At 45.0% G+C, this 20,412-nt stretch overlaps 1 protein-coding gene across 7 annotated transcripts in view; it reads right to left on the reverse strand.

Moving 5' to 3' along the window:
* ARHGAP17 (Rho GTPase activating protein 17) overlaps positions 1 to 20,412 on the reverse strand; it is an 80,406-nt gene that overhangs the window by 43,817 nt on the left and 16,177 nt on the right. Inside the window, exon 1 of one of the 7 annotated variants that reach the window (XM_045570279.1) lies at positions 13,528 to 13,552. The exons of the other annotated variants lie outside the window; for them this stretch is intronic. The gene's annotated coding sequence lies outside the window, so the exon portion shown is untranslated. Of the gene's footprint in view, positions 1 to 13,527; positions 13,553 to 20,412 lie in introns of those variants that run through there. 7 annotated transcript variants of the gene reach the window in all.

Consider the following 20,412-nt stretch of genomic DNA (forward strand, 5'->3'; position numbering starts at 1 on the left):
CGCACCCTTTTTGTGTTTTTTACTACAATCTAAGGGCCATTTGGACTCCTGACTCAAATAGTGATTTAAGCCAAGCTGTTTAGCAAACCTACCAAATTATCTTGGAAATAAACAGGACACTTCTAAGAGAAAGGAAAAAGTCTGTTGCAGTCCTCAGCACTGGGGAGTGGCAGAGAAAGGGAAGGCGGTGAACCAGGAACTGAGCCTTTGTTATGAGATTTACTGCAGAATGGAAGTGCTTATCTTGCCCAGGAACTATTGCAAGAAAAGGAAAAGTCATGAGGCCAGAAAGTGAATGGGACCCACTAAAATGACCCCAAAACATTGCTGGGCCCAGAAGAGCGCCAGTTGCCACCAGTATGGCGGTGCACACTCCAGCCGACCCATAAAGCCAAGATTGCCACAGAGGTCTCCGATACCCGCTGCCACAGCAGTGCCCATGGACTTGGCTGGCCACGAGAGTGGCTCCCTCATCTTCTGCAGGAAACCAAACTCTGACCTGACTCCATCATCTCCCAGGTCTGGAGGAGCAGGGCCTGATGCAGGCCATAATATGCCAGCAAGAACTCACTTGCAGGCAGGGGGCCCAGGAGTGACGCCAGTTAGGAAAGTGGAGGCCAGGGCTCCAGCTGGACATGAGCTCAAGGAACCAGCCTCAAACAGAACTCCAGCAGCCAACTAATGGACAGGCCTGGCATGAGGCCGCCGCAGCTTCCTGCCATGCACCTGCGCCCCATAGCCTCTCCCTGTCTCTAGCAAAACGCCACCAGGGACGGTGGGACTTTGACAGTGTCTTCTCTGGCCAACACCCAGGGGCCTGCGCCGGGCCCTGCACACCTGGGCAGAACCTCTGCCACCTCTGCCCTCTGCGAGGAAAGTGTACACGCAGGAAACCCCAAACTCCAACAGCACACACTGGACCCCTGAGCAAGGGTGAGGAGAGCAAATACCCCCACAGCCAAAAAGGCAGGTAACTTTTCACTCTCCCCACCCTCACTACTAACAGCCTCCTCAACCGGTAACAGTTAACACATACTTTGTATGTAATATGTATTGTATACTGTATTCTTACAATAAAGGCAGAGAAAGAAAATACACTTTTAGTATTTACAACAGTTTAAACAAATCTTTAAATAAATGGGCCTGTGCAGTTCAAGCCCGTGTTGTTTCAGGGTCAGCTGTATTCGTAAGTTCAAAAGAAGAGATTCAGAGCAAATATGTCCTCTTATGAAATGAACTTGTTTTATATATTTATTTTTAACATATTTTTATTTATTTCAGAATGATGAAGGGAGAGGGAGAGAGAGATGGAAACATCAATGATGAAGAGAAGCACTGATTGGCTGCAGTCCCCAGATGTGCCCTGACCAGGAATTGAACTGTGACTTCCTGATTCATAGGTTGATGCTCAACCACTGAGCCAGGCCGGCTGGGCTGAAATGAACTTATTTCAAAACTATAACAAAAGAGGAGGGAAGCATGCATTACAATCCCAGTGTGGGATGTCAGCAGGAGTGTGCTGGGATTCGTGCAAGAGAATCACTGCATGCAACTTTTCCTAGCTCTTTGTTCAAGGGCCTCACACTGGTAATTTGAAAAGAAAAAGAAATAAGCACAAACAATACAAATCAGAGATTTTGTGGGGTAGGAGGGGATTCAGATGTTAAAACATTATGAGTACAGCACTGCAATAGCCCCACACACAAAAAAGCCAAGTATTAACTTCAGGAAAAAATCCCAAAAAGTCCATCAGAAAGATAATCATAGCACACTACTATGCTCACCTTCAAATATTTGCTATGATAACGAATAGTAAAATATCCAAAATTTGTAATGTAATTGTATTGGCAAGGTAAAGGAGCAGAAGCAGAGAGGAAGGTTACACAAAAAGCCTAAACCATCATTTATCATAAGAGGTCAATAAATTATACCTAAACTTGGTAACTCAAAGGGTTGCAGCTTACACATATTTATAAACATGAATGAGAAAAGGCCTGAATAAACAGATAAAATGTGAAGCGAGTTGCCTCTTTGGTTGGGGAATCTCAACTAGGAGAGTGAGATGTGTGGGGAAGAACCCACTCTACTTGGTGGTAAGCCTTCTATGGTTATTTGACTTTCTAAACTATACAGATACATAGTTTCATATTTTTTTTAATGTTAGTTACATTTTCAAGTAACACGCTTGATCTGATTTTAAGTGAAGCATAACTGCTTTAAAGCACTGTGTCCAACCGCCAACCTACAAAAGTACAACAGAACACATACCTCAGCGTATCCAAAATACAAGGCAAACCAGCATTATTTTCCCACTAACAAATTAACAACTGGATCCTTTGCTTTAAATTTAGAAGCCTTTTACCTGAAAAAGTATCTGGAAGCTAAAAAATATATGAAAATGTGTACACGCTGTTCAAAAATAAATTTGCACTATGTCTCCTGCCTTTGTGAACACTGTATATTGCATTGATAAAATTTTAGAAAGATTTCCAATGTATCTTCTTAACCAGATTTTAGGGTTTGCTGAAATAATCTAAAATTTCCTATAATCAGGAGAGATTACTTTTTCTCCCAGCTTTACTGAGGTATAACTGACAAACAAAATTGTCTCTATGTAAAGTATACAACGTCCTGATTTGATTTACACTGTGAAATGATTATCACAAACTCACCTATCACCTCCTACAGTTACCCTTTTTGTTATAATTGTAAGAATGCTTAGTAAACTTCCAGTATATAATACACTATTATTAGCTGTGGTCACCATGCTGTACATTAGATCCCAGAACATATTCATCTTACAACTGAAGGTTTGTATCCTCTGACCAAAATCTCCCCATTTCCCCCACTCCCTAGCTCCTGGCAACTATGACTGTACTCTGTTTCAATGAATTCATTTTTATTTTTATTCCACATGTGAGGTCATACAGTGTGTCTGTGTCTGGCTAATTTCACTTGTATAATGTCCTCCAGGTTCACCATGTTGTCGCAAATGACAGGATTCCTTCTTTCTCATGGCTGGGGAATATTCCAGTATGTGTGGGTGTTGCATCTTTGTCCTTTCACACAATGGTAGGTCGTTTTCATATCTTGGCTACTGTGAATGTTGCTGCATTGAACATAAAAGTGCCGATATCTGAGATATTGATTTTGTTTCCCTCAGATATATACTCAGAACTGAATTGCTGGACCATAAATAAGGTAGTTCTATTTTTAATTTTTTGAGGAGCCTCCATACTGTTTTCCATGGTGATTGTATCAACTGACACCAACGTGTAAAAGTGCTCTAATTTCTCCATATTCTAACATTTGTTATTTCTTTCTTTTTGATAACAGACATCCTAACAGGTATGAGGTGATATCTCACTGTGGTTTTCCAGATACCTGTTAGCCATTTATTTATCTTTTTTTTGAAAAATATCTGCAATCATGCCCCCTTTGGAAAAATGTCCACAATCATGCCCTGCACAATGGCCAACAACAGACAGCACACACACACACACACCAGTAGTCCCAGAAGATTATGATGAAGCTGACAATTCCCATTGCCTGCTGACGCTGTACCATCATGATGCTGTACCATTGCGATGTAGTTGCATAAAGGTTGCAAAAATCAGCAAGGCTGTGGCTGAGATAGCAATGACTGAAACTGGGCGAGGAAGAGGGTGACACAGGAGAGCTCAGAGAGGTGGTCCTGAGGAACTGACTAATGAGGAGTTGTTGGAACTGAACAGGAATACAGCTGAAGAGGAGGCAAGAAAAAAGGAAACTGCAGAAGAAAAAGAACTCCAAGAAAATTCATAGGGAAGGGTTCGATTCAGCAGATGTTTTTGCAGACCTCAACAAGCTCTTTAAAATGTTTTAAAAACATGCTCAATACTGAAAGGTTTTCATTCATAGAGAGGGAATGTTGTCCTAACCGGTTTGGCTCAGTGGATAGAGCGTTGGCCTGCGGACTCAGAGAGTCTCAGGTTTGATTACGGTCAAGGGCATGTACCTTGATTGAAGGCACATCTCCAGTGGGGAGTGTGCAGGAGGCAGCTGACCGATGTTTCTCTCTCATCGGTGTTTATAACTATCTCTCTCCCTTCCTCTCTATAAAAAATCAATAAAAAATATATATATTTTTTAAATAGAGAGGGAATGTCCGCGGTACATTATCTTCTAACAAGCAAATCTATGATGAAAAAAATGAAACAAACCAAGCAAAGCACCGTGGACCTACCTCTGGAACGGGACACTGCCTGGCAAAGAGCCAGGGCAGGCGCTCTGGGAGGCATTCCAGAAGGAGGCATCGTTATCACAGAAGATGACAGCTCCTTGCATTACCACACCGAAGCCTTCCAGTGGGCAGGAAGTGGAGGTGGAAGAGGTGATCCTGGCCCTGTGTAGGCCTAAGCTAATGTGTGTGTTTGTGTCTTCGGGGTCTCTGTTGTTTGTGGTTTTTACAAAAAATATATTTGTATTGATTTCAGAGAGGAAGAGAGGGGGAGAGATAGAAACATCAACGATAATAGAGAATCTTTGATTGACTGCCTCCTACATGCCGCCTTTACCCCCACTGGGGATAGAGACTGCAAGCTAGGCATGTGCTCCGTAAATCAGAGCGTGATCTCCTGGTTCATAGGTCGATGCTTAGCTACTGAGCCATGCTGGCCTAACAGTGTCACATCCATTACAATCAGAGTTTCCCAAACTTTTGATATGTGTACCCCTTCTATAATTTTCGTAACGCCGAGTACCCCTAGTACTCATGAGAACGTAGAATTAGGCGGAGCTAAGCACGGTGCAGTGTATATCCCCACCAAACTCCGGTGCAACGCGTACCCTCACCAAACTCTTCCCGTACCCCTGGGGGTACGCGTGCCACACTTTGGGAAACACTGCCATTGCCAAGACCAATTTCAAAAGACTTCCCTGTTTTCTTCTAGGAGTTTTAGGGTTTCAGGTCTTACAGTTTACTCTTTAATCCATCTTGAGTTAATTTTTGTGAGTGGTATAAGGTAGAGTTCAGTTTCATTCTTTTGCATGAAGGTATGTTTTTCCAGCAGCATTTTATTGAAGAGACCGTCCTTTTCCCTATTGCATATTCGTGGTGCCCTTGTCAATAGCTGACCATATCTGGGTGGTTCTATTCTGTCCCAATGGTCTATATGTCTGTCCTATGCCAGCACTGTACTGATGACTACAGCTTCGTGGTGTAGTGTGAAATCAGGAAGTGCGATGCCTTGTCCTCCTTGCTCGGGATTGCTTTGGCTCTTTAGTGTCTTTTGTGCTTCCACATGAATTTTAAGATCATTTTTCTATTTCTGTGAAATATGCCATTGGAATTCAATACAAATGGACTACATATATTGACCCATAATCACTTTGAATAGCACGGATATTTTAACAATATTGATTCTTCCAATTCATGAATATGAGACATCTAAGAAAGATTACTTTAAAGTGAGAAGTTATGATTCCAGAATGTAATATACAAATCAGGGCGTTTCCCTCCCTCAAAGATCTCCCCATTGGCCTGTCCAACTTCACCTTCATTTTAGAGAACCACCACCATCCCCACCTCACCCACTACATGGCCCGATGACCTGATCCTCCTCATTACTGTCCTGGCCCGAGGCTCAACCCTTTCATGCTGAACTGGGCATCCGTTCACCTTTACCAGAGACATGGAACTCTGACCTAAGGGAAGTCCACAGATTATTCACAACACTGGCCCAAGTGCTCAACCAAAAAGCATGTACATTAGCCAAAGGAGTTTGGTTTTTATTGAGATGTGTTATCTTTGATATGTTTTTTAATTCATTAGTAAAGCAAGGGAGAACAATATATTGAATTTGTCAAGGCATCTAAAGACCAAAACAATAAAGTGGTAGTCAAAGTTATCCAACTAAAAAAATAATGTTTTCACCTAGTCAGCATGGCTCAGAGGTTGAGTAAAGATCTAGGAACCAGAAGTTGTGGCTCGATTCCCGGTGAGGGTATATGCCCAGCTTGGGGACCTGCGGGCTCCATCCCGTGTGAGGTGTGCAGGAGGCAGCCGATCAATGATTTTCTCTCATCATTGATGTTTCTGTCTTTCCCTCTACCTTCCTCTCTGAAATGAATAAAAATATATTTGAAAAATAATAAGAATGCTTGCTACATAGGTTTTAAAGCAGACATTTCACTCACAGACCTACACATTTTATATTGGGTTTTTCTGCTTTGTCAGAGCCTTCTTTGTGTCCAATGTTCTGTGCTTGGAAACTCTCCACTTGAATGTTTCCTGTCTGTAACTGGAAAAACAATACAAGCAGGAAGGCAGGTCCCACTCACCATTTTACTCTGGGTGCTGTTTTTTCCTATGCAAGTCACTGGGCGATTCCACTCATCATTAAATCGCAGCTTAGGTCAGGCAGGATTTTTCATGTATTTATCACTTGTTAGTAAAGCCTAAGATTTCTCCTCATAATTCTCAAAGCCTAAAAGCAGTACTGTGCTGGCCTTAGTATGTCCGCCTTCCCCTGGACAGGCTGTGGTAACGTCCCCCCGCAATCTTCCCTAACAGGATGTGACTCTCGGCCCACTCACCTGACCGGGAGCAAACAGGAACATTCCCAATCTGAAGCAGCCCATCAGAAAATGCTTCAACTAGAAGACAGGGTCAAAGGAAAATTCCCAGTGGGCCTGACAATTTGCATACCAATCTATAGACTAATTTCTAGAGGAGTTTCCGCCACCACTACGCTCAAATGCCAAACGCCACCATTGTGAACCATCACTGTTTCTCCCTCTGCATTCAGAACACTCGCATTTCCATAACGCACGGATTCTGGGAGCCAGGGGAATAGAGGCTCAAGTCCACACCTTCTCGTGCAGTGATCTTCTGAGCAGAGCATCACTGACCTCCGCCGGGCGTGGCCCCAGAACCTCAGCTTAGCAACTGCCCGACACACAATGCATACTTAATATACACCAAGTGAGTAAATAAAAAAGTAGATGACTGTCACACTGATATAATAAGATTTGAAAATATTCTAGATTTCAAAACATGTAGCAAGAAGAAAGTTCAATACCAGTAGGCAGGATAGCAGCCTCGCAGGCAGGCCTGGAATGTAAGGTCGTTCTGGAAGTGTATTTTCTCTTCCTAGACATTCTGCCTCATGTTCGAGAAGCAGCTGCCAGAACAAGTGGGGGTGGCTGACTCTGACAATCAGAGTTCAAATGTGGAGGCACAGCCCAGTGCTGGTAACAGAGAAGTCAGAAATTATGTCTGTCCTCCACCTCCCCATTTTTGGCCCCCATGAGTCCCCCTAAATGCTGAGATATTACCATGATTGTTTTCCCTCTGATCCCTACTTATAAACAGACTTCAGGACACGATCTGAATAAATACCACTGTCTGTGCCAGGCATTAGCAAGACCAAACAATAAGCATTTCAGGCTGCAGCCACACGGCCTTCTGCCACAAGCACTCCGCTCCCTGTTGTAGAGTGACAGCCACAGCCACAAAGAGACAAATGAACTGGTGGTGTCCCAATACACTTTATTTAGGGGCACGGGAATTTGAATTCACTCAATTATCATAAGTCATTAAAAATTACTCTTCTTCTGATTTTCCCCGACCATTTAAGAATGCAAACTCCACTCTGAACCACTGCAGCCAGGCTTGCCAAAGACCACAGTGTGCCATCCTCTGACCTGGGTACAAGTGGAGCGTGGTTCCCACTGGACGCCATTCCTTTTCAACACTTCCCAACTCTTACGTTGAAAGGGGATTCCTGTGCCGTCCCAACCTGTTTCAGAAGCTGAGAGGCACTGGCTTTTCCAGACTCCACAAAATTGCCTGTTAATCCGTACAGCCACCCTGAGGCCTAGGACAGCTCATCTTCCTGCCACCAGCATACTCTCCACCCAGGAGGGCAAACTGGGCAACAGAACAAACATCCCCGCTCCCAAGACTGCAGCACTGTATGCTGTGGATTACAAATCACAGATCAGAGTTGTGCTGTCTTTTTTACTTACCCATTCACTTTGACACACCAATTAATACTAAAAAAGAAAAGAAAAAAAAAAAAGGGGCCATGGAGAGAAAGTTCAACAAACCGATTTTAAATTCTGACGACCTGAAAATATCTAGCTGCTTCTTTTATGAGTAACATAAATTCTAGCCATCAATATGACATAGGTCAACAGCACATGACCACTTCACGCAGTGAAATTACCGTGGCCAGACCCACAGCCAGCCAGTGCGTTTCCTGCTGCTGGGAACCAGACTAGGGAGCACTGTCATCTCCTGTTACAGGTGTTTACAAACCCACTGAGCCTTGGTGCCCAGTGGGAGGGCACACGCTGGATCTCATAGTGAGCCGGGGTGACTTTTTCCTGTTTTAAATCAGTAGATTAGCTGTCTTAACTTTCTGGAAAGGAACCTGAAATCCACAGAATTGGACTTTAAACATAAAGGATCCTCTGACAATAAATGAAGCAAACTGTTACACATTCCACAAAGTAGTTTTAAAAGTCTTAAAAGAGTTTGAAGAACTCTAATGAGATAATATGAGAAAAGAAAAAAATTACCCTCAAGCATAACACTGAAAAAGAAGGGGGGAGTATTTATCAGAAGGGAAAATGGTCCAATAGAAAATATTTTGATAACATGGGCAAAATACATATAATAGTTCTATGCTTTGAATTATTTCCTTAAATGATGGAATTGTGCCCACATATTGCAGCTTCTCTAAGGTAACAATTATTTTTTATTTTAAACAACAATAACAAAACTCTTATCAACCTACCTGACTATCCATAGTATTAGAACTCCAGTCAATGCCGAGGATGACCTGCTGTGTGTCAGAATGAGCGGAACTGAGTGTTATCGTTTTCCTACAAGTGTAAGCGTATCCCTGAAGCTTTGTTTGGTCAGTTGGTTTTCCCCCAGGACATGAAACAGAACCTATGAGGTAACCACGTGTTATCTCAAAGCTCCACCAATAAACTATTCCTGCTTATGGCAAGTCAGAAGGAAACTTCGAGGCCACCAGCACACTGTGGGACTCCCTTTGATGGTCTCTCAAGGAACTTCCAAGTCCCTCTCTACCAACCCTGCTCTAGTCATGCTTAGTACCTGCTTGGATCTGGAGGCAGCTGAGTTTGAGATTTCAAAATTTATTTAAGCAAGCAAAAATATGTAAGAAATATTTTGCAAAGTATCACAATGAGGACAATAGACACGGAGCTAAGACCTGGGAGCACATGGAGGAGGACCGTTTGCTGCCGAGGCCCGGAGGAGCTGAAAAGCCCCACAAGAAAATCTAAAGCGAATTATTAGTGGCCAAAGGCAAGGCTACTGGGCACCAGGGGCTCAGCTCTGGCCGCACAGGGAGGCGCTCTGCATCTTCAGACAGGTTGTGCAGGCTCTCTTTCAACACTTCTTCCTAAGTCACACATAGATTTTATATCTCAAAGAGTTATTTAGAGAACCAAGATGGTGGCATAGGTGAACACCTGTACTTGCTGCCTTTCACAACCACAACAAGACTACAACTAAAAGACAAAACAACCATCATCCAGAACTGCAGGAAAGCTGGCTGAGTGGAAGTTCTACAATTAAAAGGAAAGAAAAAAGCACATTGAGATGGGTAGTAGGTGCAAAGGTGCAGAGGCGAGTCACAGAACGGGCTGGCAACCAGGTGCACTGTTGTTGTTTTCAATCGGGAGGGAGATATAAGCTCCTAAATGCTCTCAACTCCAGTTCCAGGTGAGACTCTGGGGACCCAAACTCATACGAGGAGAAACTAGACTGTCTGGCATCAGGCCGGAATGTGAGGATGGCTTTCTCTCAGAGGTGCTCGCAGCAATCATTGTTTCTGCAAGCTGCCATGTGGCAGAGTAACTATTGGGACAGGGTGGAAAGAGGGCCCAGCAGCAAGTGGTGGGCAGCAGCAGATGGTCTGCCGGGTTCCTGTAGAGCAGGCCATCAATACCCTTTTCTACTCAAGACCACCTGGAATGTGTCTCATGTGCATGATTCATGGGTGTCTTGCCTTCATAGGCAGAGGAAGCTGAGTGATAAGAAGCTGAGAGATTCCAGATTCTAAGTTTCATCTTTAGCAAAGACTGAGGAGACTCTGCAGTGGAGCTAGGGTTAGGCTCTGGAGTTAGACCGCTCTTGAGTCCAATGTTGTCGCTTGTTGAACTATAAAGGTGAGTCTGACTCCTCCACTGTAAAATGGAATGGTCCTACTGTAAACCAGAAGTGATGATTGTGCCATCACAAAGTGGCTGTTTAGAACCAACAGTTATCTCATTTATCCAATTTATCTTGTTAAATTGGTCCCTGGTACTCAGTGAGGGTTTATGGACATTAGCTATTCTAAGAATGACAACAAATAATCAGCATCAGATCCCAAGCAGCAAGTCTTATCTCAGAATGACCTTTCCGCAGGTATTCAAGCAGTTCTAGCTTCTTCTGCAAGAGTTAAGGTAGAGCCGAGGTCACAAAGACAAGAGGCGTGTCAAACTTAGAGCAGGAGCAAGGCAGGCAGCTCACTTAAAACAAAGGGCTGGTTGTGATAAGGCTGCGTGGGCTGGGGGCCACCAAAAATACAGGCACACAATACACAGAAACTCAGAGAACGAGTATGTGGTGAGCTGACAACACCCTGCATCAAAGGATCAATGTGTCCCGCGTGGTGTTGGCACTGCCGGCGAGGAGGCTTAAAAAGGCCAGTGCTGGGGTGCTCAGGTGCGCTCAGAGAGGGAGGGCCTGCCATTTCAGGATGGACCTGCTCAATATACTTAGATCGCCACTCACTCAGCCAGCACTCGGGGAGCTCTCACGGAATGTCAAGAACTGGGGAAGAAGAAAAGGAGAGCAATGAGCCACAGTCCGTCCTTGGGGAGCTCTTGGGGAGCGGATGAGAAAGGCAGGGATGTAAACAACCAACTTCTTCAGAGTGCCGGGAGCAGAGACAAGAGCCAGGCACTGTGTGGCCAGGAAGGCTTCACAGGGAAGCAGTCTGAGCAGATCTCAGAGTAAGACAGACACACCCAAACATCACAGGGCAGGGGATGTGAGGGGGTCCTGCACTGGGGAACAGAATGGGGGGTGTGGGACCGGCTGAAAGAAAGGCATTGCCTGCTAAGAACTAGGAGGCAATGGGGGAAGGGGGGCAATGACCATTTCTCCGCAATGGAGTGGAAATCTAAAACTCAGAGCTGAACTCCAGAATGGCAGTTCTGGCAGCAGCGTCAGGATGGAGGCAGCAAGAATACGCAGGGGCAGAAGAGTAGGGGTGCTCTGCAGCTATCCATGGACAGTAAGAACAGACTCACAACGTGGTCCTGGCCAATAAGGACTTAACCACTATTGTAACAGAAATAGCGTGGCAGAATCACTGGCTATAAACTATCAACTTAAAAAACATTTTTGAAAGTTCAAAAAATTCATAAAATAAGGAGCTCTCTCTGGTCAAAAGATAAATCATAAGACGAAATTTAAGTAGTACTTTACATTTGTAGATTCTTCTTTAATGAAAGTACTTTCACATATTTTATTTTTTACTCTTATGGAGCAGCTGTTACTACCCCTATTTCCTGGAAATGGAAATTGGGGCAGGCATCCATTAAAGAAAATGCAGAGAGCCATGGAGGCTCTGCTCAGTGGTTAGAGCATCAGTCCGAGCATTGAAGGTTCGCAGTTTTGATTCCCAGTCAAGGGCACATTCCTGGGTTGAGGGTTCTCTCCCTACCCCTAGTCAGGGTATGTGAAGAGACAACCAACTGATGTGTCTCTCTCAGATTGAGGTTTCTCTCTTTCTCCCTCTCTCCCTTCTACTCACACATACACACACACACACACACACACACACACAGTCTTTGGGTCCTCAAAATGAGAACAATTTCAAGATCAATGACCAACCCTGAGTCTTTCTTAATTAATTTTCATGCTAGATGCTGGTCCTAGCTCCACTACAAACTAATCTATGATCTAAAAATAAATATAGCTGGGCCTTCCAGCACCTCACTTTTATATTTACATCAACAATCTCACACAACTTTTAAAAGACCACAATAATACAGCAAACAGAATATTTTAAAACCTTTGAAGCTGTGCTTTGCAAATTAGGATTGTATCTCTGTAAACAACAATAAACATTACCTATTCTTTTTTTGTTTTGTTTTGTTTTTTGTAAATAGGCCCGGTGCATGAAATTCATGCCCCGGGGAGGGGGGTTGTCCATCAGCCCAGTCTGCACCCTCTCCAATCTGGGATCCCTCTCCCAATCAGGACTGCTGGCTCCCAACCACTCACCTGCCTGCCAACCTGATTGCCTCTAACTGCTTCTGCCTGCCAGCCTGATCACCCCCTAACCAACCCCCTGGCAGCCTAATCAACAACGCCTAACTGCTCCCCTGCCATCCGATTGCCCCCAACTGCCCTACCCTGTAGGCCTGGTTGTCCCCAACTGCCCTCACCTGCTGGCCTGATTGCCCACAACTGCCCTCCCCTGCCAGCCATCTTGTGTCCACATGGGGGTTGCCATCTTGTGTGTTGGAGTGATGGTCAATTTGCATATTACCTCTATATTATATAGGATTTTTATTTATTTCAGAGAGGAAGGGAGAAGAAGAAATAGAAACATCAATAATGAGAATCATCAATGGGTTGCCTCCTGCACGCCCCCTACTGGGGATCAAGTCCGCAACCCAGGGAATGTGCTCTTGAGCAGGAATCAAATCTTGACCTCCTGGTTCATAGGTCAACACTCAACCACTGAGGAGCATTACCTATTCTTAAAAAGTATGTAATGCTGAGAAATTGGGTAAGTGTAGACCCTTAGATTCTACAAGGAATACACGTCACAGACGTAGCCCAGAAAGTTCTATGATTAGGGTGATGCACCAAATTAAGGGAAAACTGGGGTGAGGCTGCTTTAAAGGATGCTGAGTGGACTCTGGGCGGAGAACACCATAAATCCTCACTTGCCCTTTTTTAAAGGTCAAAGAAAAGAGTGTTCCAACACCACAGCTTGGTGGCTGAGGACGCTGCAGATGACTTGAAATAGAAAAATCAACCTTTTTTAAAGGAGCCTTTGACTCAAAAGGACATTGAGAGGAATGAAACAACAGTGCAGCGCACCGCCCGTCTCCGGGCTCATCCTCAGGCTCTCTCGGGCGTGCTGCACCGCTAACCTTTCACTCAGTCACTCAAGAAGCATGTGTGGGCTCCCTTCCACGAGCCATCGCAAGTACGAGGTGTGGCCCTGTGCGGACAGAGCTCGGGGGCTGTCAAAGAAAGGAAGGGCTCACACTCCCTGCAGTGAGAGCTCGGACAGGATCGCCAGGCCCTCCGGGAGGAGTGGGGTGGTGTCACCAGCGTCCCACCTAACATCTACCAAGCTCATGCCATGTGCTTGACACTGTCCTAGGTGTTTTGCAAGGATAAATTCCTTTAAAGTTCACAATCACTCCATGGGGTGTGTATTATAGTCTCCACATTACAGATGAGAAAATCGAGGCACAGAGAAGTTTAGTGACCTGCCCAAGGTTTCACAGCTGGGCTCTGAATCTGAGCAAGTTTGCTCCAGAGATCCTGTTAACTTCTATGTTCAGGTGCTTTATACATATTAACTCATTTAATCCTGAAGATATCAGGAGACCAACAGTATTATTACACCCACTTTAGAGATGAGAAACCTAGGCGTAAAAAAGTTAACTTGCCAAAGGTTAGAGATGACAGGAGGGCATCAATGCAGATACCAGAAAAGTTCTCTGAAACTGTGATGGCTTTTGAGACCTAAGAGGTAAGTTGAAGTTAGAAGCGTGCAGCTTGGCTCGCAGAAGGGTACATTAAGGCAGTGAGGGAGGGGAAGGTGAGGGAGAGAAGCAGAAGAATGGACACAGGTGATCTACCCAGGGGGGGAATCCTTTCCCTTCACCCCACCCCCAGCTCAGGTGCATGGGCCTGCTGAAGTCTGCGAGCAAAGTAAGGGAACTGAGGGCATCCCGGCAGCACTCTGCCCCTTACCATGGGCATCAGGCAGTGGTCCTCAACCACAGGGAGTGGCTTGGGGCTGAGAAAAACTCTCTTGATGCAGTCACAAGTCCTACTGCAAAGTGTGAGGTAAGGCACAGGGAACTGAGATAAACACACCTGCCAGAGAAAGTTTTAATCCTGCCTCAAAGAAACGGAAGCCTGTGGAGAACTGAAGGCACCAAAAGTAACCATGCGACAACATGCTTGGGCTAGAGGATCAGAGTCCACACACAAGCAACCCGGCAGAGCATGGGCACATGGCTCAGTTTTGCACACAGCTGGCGTTCAATGCCAACGTACCTCAGGGGGTGGGCAAAATAACAGAAAACATGAGGCTTTTTCAAGACAGAATGCAGTCAACACAACTATATCCAAAGAGAGGCAAGATGCTGAAATTATCCTGCATACATAACAGCTATGATGAAATATGTTAAAGGAGCCAGTGAAAAATATGGACAAATTGCAGGAGTAGAGGGATTTCAGCAGTTGTGGAAATTGAACAAATTATCCAGACTAAAATACAAAAAGAAAAAAACTGGAACAAAGTATTCAGGATTTGTGGGACAATATCAAAGGGTCTCAGTGGAAGCTCTGTTCTGGAACTTAGTTTGTTCCAGAAGACTGTTCGAAACCGAGCACTTTTTCCTGTTAGAAAAAAAATGTAAATTTAATGAATCCATTTCAGATCCCCAAATGATTCCCTGGTTTTAACCTTTCTTATATACAGTACGTGTCTAATGTACTGTTTAATCTAAAAACAAGTACTTCAAAAACAAAAATATGAAATGGAAATGGAAATTTTAAAGGAAATAAAATGTTCAGTAAAAAATGAAAATCTAGTAATAGTAATAAGCGATAATAAAAGCAAAAACACATGAAAATATTCACAGCACAATTTCCTGAGATGTTAACAGCAGACTCATGTTCTCGCACTCTCTTCTTTGGTTATCACTTGAGAGAGGCATAAGATCATACAGGCATGAAGAGGTTGTGGAGTTGAGAGGTGAGCTGTTCAAGATGGGAAATGTTCACAAACTGAGCGTGACTGCATATTGTATGTGAATTAGAGAACCAGAGGAAAGAGAGAGCGAGCATAGACAGGAGAAATATTGGCTGAGAAGTTCCCGAAATGAATGAACAATATCAACTCACTGACCCAAGCGCAGAGAACTCTAAGCAGGATAAACACACACACAAAACACACCTAAGATCATGGACAAACTGCTAAAAAACAAACTATATATATATTGCCCTAGCCAGCTTGGCTCAGTGGCTAGAGCGTCCGCCTGCAGACTGAGGGGTCCCAGGTTCGATTCTGGCCAAGGGCACATGCCTGGGTTGCGGGCTCAATCCCAGTGGAGTATGTGGGAGCCAGCCGATTAATGGTTCTCTTTCGTCATTGATGTTTCTGTCTCTCTCTCCTTCTCCCTTCCTCTCTGAAATAAAAAAAATTAAAAAAAAAATTAAGTTTAAATATATATATATATATATATTTAAACTTAATTTTTTTTTTTTCACATACAAGGGGCAACAGTAATAATGATGGCTGGCTTGTCCTCAGAGATACAAGACCAGATGACAATGGAATGGCATCTTTAAAGTGCTGAAAGAAAAAATAGCCAATTTACAGTTTTACATCAAATGAAAATATTCCTCAAAAATGAAGGCAAGCCAGGCTGGCATGGCTCAGTGGTTGAGTATCAACCTATGAACCAGGAGGTCATGGTTCGATTCCCAGTCAGGACACATGCCTGGGTTGCAGGCTCGATCCCCAGTAGGGGGCGTGCAGGAGGCAGCTGATCAATGATTCTCTCATCACTAATGTCTCTCTTTCTCTCTCCCTTCCTCTCTAAAATCAATTTAAAAAATATATTTTTTAAAGATGAAGACAAAAGAAAGACATTTTTGGAGACACAAAGCTGAAAAGAATTTCACCCCCTAGGGATCTCACTACAATACCGTGGCGGGGAGCAGGTGGAGAATGGAAAAACCCGAGGCACAGTACATCTATGCAGAACCAGTCTGGGGTGGGGAGACCTCTTAGGGAAGAGCGGCGAATAGCTTTACTTCCCACGCCAACTCTGATTAGTCATGACTGCTGTAGTGCTGGCCAGAGAAGGCTTGAGACTGCACCCAAGTCCCTGGGAAAGAGAGCCAGACAGACGGACAACGGCAGAGCGTGGCAGAAAGATGTCCCAGTCATTCTAACTGTAGACACTTTTTGCCACACTAAATGTCATTCTTAAATTTCACTATGCAGGCAGATTTGGCACAATAAAAAGTTTGAGATTTTATTTGCTTTCTAGTCAAGTATTAGGATACTCCGGGAGATAAAGGAAAAGTCTGAGCTGCAAGTTTGCTATACAATTGACAGCTAACTATTTCTCAACCTTGGCACTACGTACTGACATTTTGGTCACTCGAGTGATGACCACCAAAAACGTCGAGAGATATTGCCAAATCAAGTGAGGGTGGGGGGAGCCTTCAAAATTCCCCTCGTTACTAAGAACCATTTGGTTAATGAAAAGAATCTTATGGTTGCCAAAAAAGCACAAAGGTGGCAGACTTTCTGGGTGAAGATCAATGTTAACACAGTGATTTTTAACTTTTTTCATCTCATGGCACATAAACTAATTACTAAAATTCTGTGGCACACCAAAAATATGTTTTGCCAATCTGACAAAAAAAAAAAAAAAGTATAATTTTGATTTATTCACGCTGGACGGACAGCTATGTTGTATAGGTTGTTGTCATTTTTGTTTTTTATTTAACAACCTAAGGGAAAAGAGGTCAGTGCCCCTGACTAAATAGTCTGGTATTGCAGGTTCTAAACATTTGTGTGGCACACGGGTTGAAGGTCGCTGACATAATGTATTCATACTAATGGGGTGGGAGATTTAGAGCAAGAGAAAGGCTCCTCCTCTGATTCTGTAATGACCTAGTAAACAACTCTTTTTTAAAAAATATATATGTGTGTATAAATATATACATATATACACATTATAGAGAGGAAGGAAGAAGAACAGAGAGTCAAAACATTGATCAGCCGCATCCTGCCCGCAACCAAGGTATATGCCCTTGACTGGAATTGAACCTGGGATTCTTCAGTCCATAGGCTGATGCTCCATCCACAGAGCCAAACCGGTTAGGGCGTAAACAACTGTTCTTTGTTTTATAAGTGCTACTAGAGACCTTGTGCACAAAATTCATGCTGGGGGGAGCGGGGTAGTAGGGAGAGGAAGGGTGTTCCTCAGCGTAGCCCGCACCCTCAGGGGATGTAGGTCCGATCCCCATGTTGGACATCCCTCTCGCAATCCAGGATGCTGAATGCACCAGTGACCATACTCTCATGCAGGTGAAAGACATCTTGCTGTTGTATGGGCAGCTACAGTTTTTGCCCTGATTATAGAAAGTAGTACATTAACATGACTTCTGAGGCAGTAGTACCATTTCCCCCATCTTATGGGTGGAAAAACTGAAGCAGAGAGAAGGTAAGTAATTGGCTTTGTCGCACAGCTATAAGTGTCAGAATCAGGGCTGACCACAAAATGTGCAAGCCAGAGTCCATGCCTGTCATCCCTGCATCATCCTGTTTTGTCAGTGTTAGAGTAGCCTTGCCAGGTTTTAATTTTTAAACCTAAGACACCGTTCCCAATGTATAGGGTGGGGTCCCTAGGCCTGGTAGGCGATCAGGGCCAATCTGTGGGGTGACTGGCGGGCGGGGTGATCAAGTGGCCCCCACTGGCACCGCCTTGGCTGGCAACCTGGCATCGCCTGCTTGCCAGCCCCACCCCCCATCACTACCTCTGGTCACCCGCGTCATAGTGACTGGTTGTTCTGCCAATCATTCAGCTGTTAGGTCGATTTGCATATTAGGGCTTATTATTATAGGATTTCTGATTATGTAAATTTGGGGGAGTCCTATCTCCTGGAAAATGAAAGAACACAGAAACTCGCTTTACGCCCTTCCCAGTCCCCCCTGAAATGTTTTATTAACTGGTGACAGTATTACATAGTTTTGAATTTCCAAGAACTCTGTACCTTTTCTTGGTAGCCTGCTTTTTAATTTTGATGCAAAAGAGCCTTTCTGAGGATTTTCCTTACATCCGGCTGTCCCACCTTCAACAATAAATTAACAAGGAAAATGGCACTTGCTTTACTCATTCACAGAGCTACTCCTCAATAAGACTTTTTCTGAACAGCTTTCTGCACCACATTTCTTAATTTCCAAGAATTTTAAAAAAATATATTTTATTGATTTTATACAGAGAGGAAGGGAGAGAGATAGAGAGTTAGAAACATCGATGAGAGAGAGTCATCGATCAGCTGCCTTTTGCACACTCCCTACTGGGGATATGCCCGCAACCAAGGTACATGCCCTTGACCGGAATCAAACCCGGGACCCTCAGTCCCCAAGCTGACGCTCTATCCATTGAGCCAAACCGGTCCCGGCAATTTCCAAGAATTTTTAAGCATACCTTTTCTAGCATTTAACTGGATTGTAATGGGGAGAAGAAATAAGCACAGGCATCCAGACCAGACTGCCTCCCATAATGTCCCCAGTTCCTCCCCCATCAGAAACTGTCCTGCATGAACAGCCTCAGGGACTGATGGCACACACCAGTGCAATCCTGTGCTGTCACAGGTGGTTATGCTAGTTGTGCTCCTAAGAACTTATCAAGAATTTCAAACTATGAGATCCATCAATACAGGGGCAGGAGGAGTGGTCGGAATGGAGCATTTTAAACAGCATAGGAATTTCTACTGCATCACTGGGAAGCCTAGTACTTCATCATATCTGGATGTGGGTCAAACAGAATGCTGGTCTCTTCTTATCATCACAAGTTCTCTTTATTAGCAAGAACACCTCATGCATGCTTATCTCCTTTGCCATCCACAATCCTGAAAGCAGAACAGGAGGATACCCATGAAACTTTGAGTTCAGAATTTGTAGGTACATCTGAGGTAACCCTAGTAGGTGGGGGAAGTGGCTAAGAGGGAGAGCCTGGAGCAATGTGGCTGGGGCTCAAAGCCCAGCCCACCTAAAAGCTGTTTAACTATGAGCAAGTTACTTAACATCTCTGTGCCTCTATTTTCCCACCTGTAAAAATGGAGATATTAGGAGTTTCTAATTTATAGAGTCGGAAGGACTAAAGAGAGAATATATGCAACTTGCTAATTGCTAGAAAGCTCAGAACATGGTTTCTGTTGTTGCGACATGGTAGGTAAGAGTACAGACCCTGGAAACAGACTTACTAGCTCTGTGACCTCAGATGTGCCTGTTTCTCACCTGGAAAAAGGGGGCAGGACCGATTTTGCTGGCACCCGGAAGAGCGCTGGCACACAGTAAGCACCCAAATAAACGTAAGCTGTCATTATGACAACTGTTTTGGGGGCAGGGTCTTTCTGGCAACTGAGGAAGATGTGTGGAGATCAGGGATGCTGAGGAGGGGAACATTAAGAGACCCCTAAGCAGGACACCCACGTAGGAACGGAGGAGGGTCCTCCCACCCAGTGAGAAAGCAGTAAGTGGAGGGGGACGGAGAGCTATCACGAAGGTACAATGAAAGGAGCACGTGACATGGTATGGGAGGGAGTGAGATCAAAGAGCCTGGAAGGGTCACCAAGTTTCCAACTTGAGTAACTGACTAGACAACAGGCTCTTCACCCAGAAAGAAAATCAGCAGGATGTGAGGGTGAGCCAGAGGTCCGCTCCAGAAATGCTGAGCTGACAGGGTCTGCGGACACTCACTCAGGCAGAGGCCCTGGTGGGTGTGGCTGTGCCTGCAGCATCACAAAGGCAATGAACGGAAAGGCGGAGCACGCTGTGGGCAGCAGATGGAGGGCACTGGAGGGAAAGGCGGGGCACGCTGTGGGCAGCAGATGGAGGGCACTGGAGGGAAAGGTGGGGCACGCTGTGGGCAGCAGCAGGAGGAAGGGCACTGGAGGGAAAGGTGGAGCACGCTGTGGGCAGCAGATGGAGGGCACTGGAGGGAAAGGTGGGGCACGCTGTGGGCAGCAGCAGGAGGAAAGGCACTGGAGGGAAAGGCAGGGCACGCTGTGGGCAGCAGATGGAGGGAGGGCACTGGAGGGAAAGGCGGAGCATGCTGTGGGCAGCAGGAGGGCACTGGAGGGAAAGGCGGAGCACGCTGTGGGCAGCAGATGGAGGGAGGGCACTGGAGGGAAAGGCGGAGCATGCTGTGGGCAGCAGGAGGACACTGGAGGGAAAGGCGGAGCATGCTGTGGGCAGCAGATGGAGGAAGGGCACTGGAGGGAAAGGCGGAGCACGCTGTGGGCAGCAGATGGAGGAAGGGCACTGGAGGGAAAGGCGGAGCATGCTGTGGGCAGCAGGAGGGCACTGGAGGGAAAGGCGGAGCATGCTGTGG

The sequence above is a fragment of the Pipistrellus kuhlii genome, unplaced genomic scaffold (genome assembly GCF_014108245.1).
Source record: "Pipistrellus kuhlii isolate mPipKuh1 unplaced genomic scaffold, mPipKuh1.p scaffold_m20_p_31, whole genome shotgun sequence".
Lineage (NCBI taxonomy): Eukaryota > Metazoa > Chordata > Mammalia > Chiroptera > Vespertilionidae > Pipistrellus > Pipistrellus kuhlii.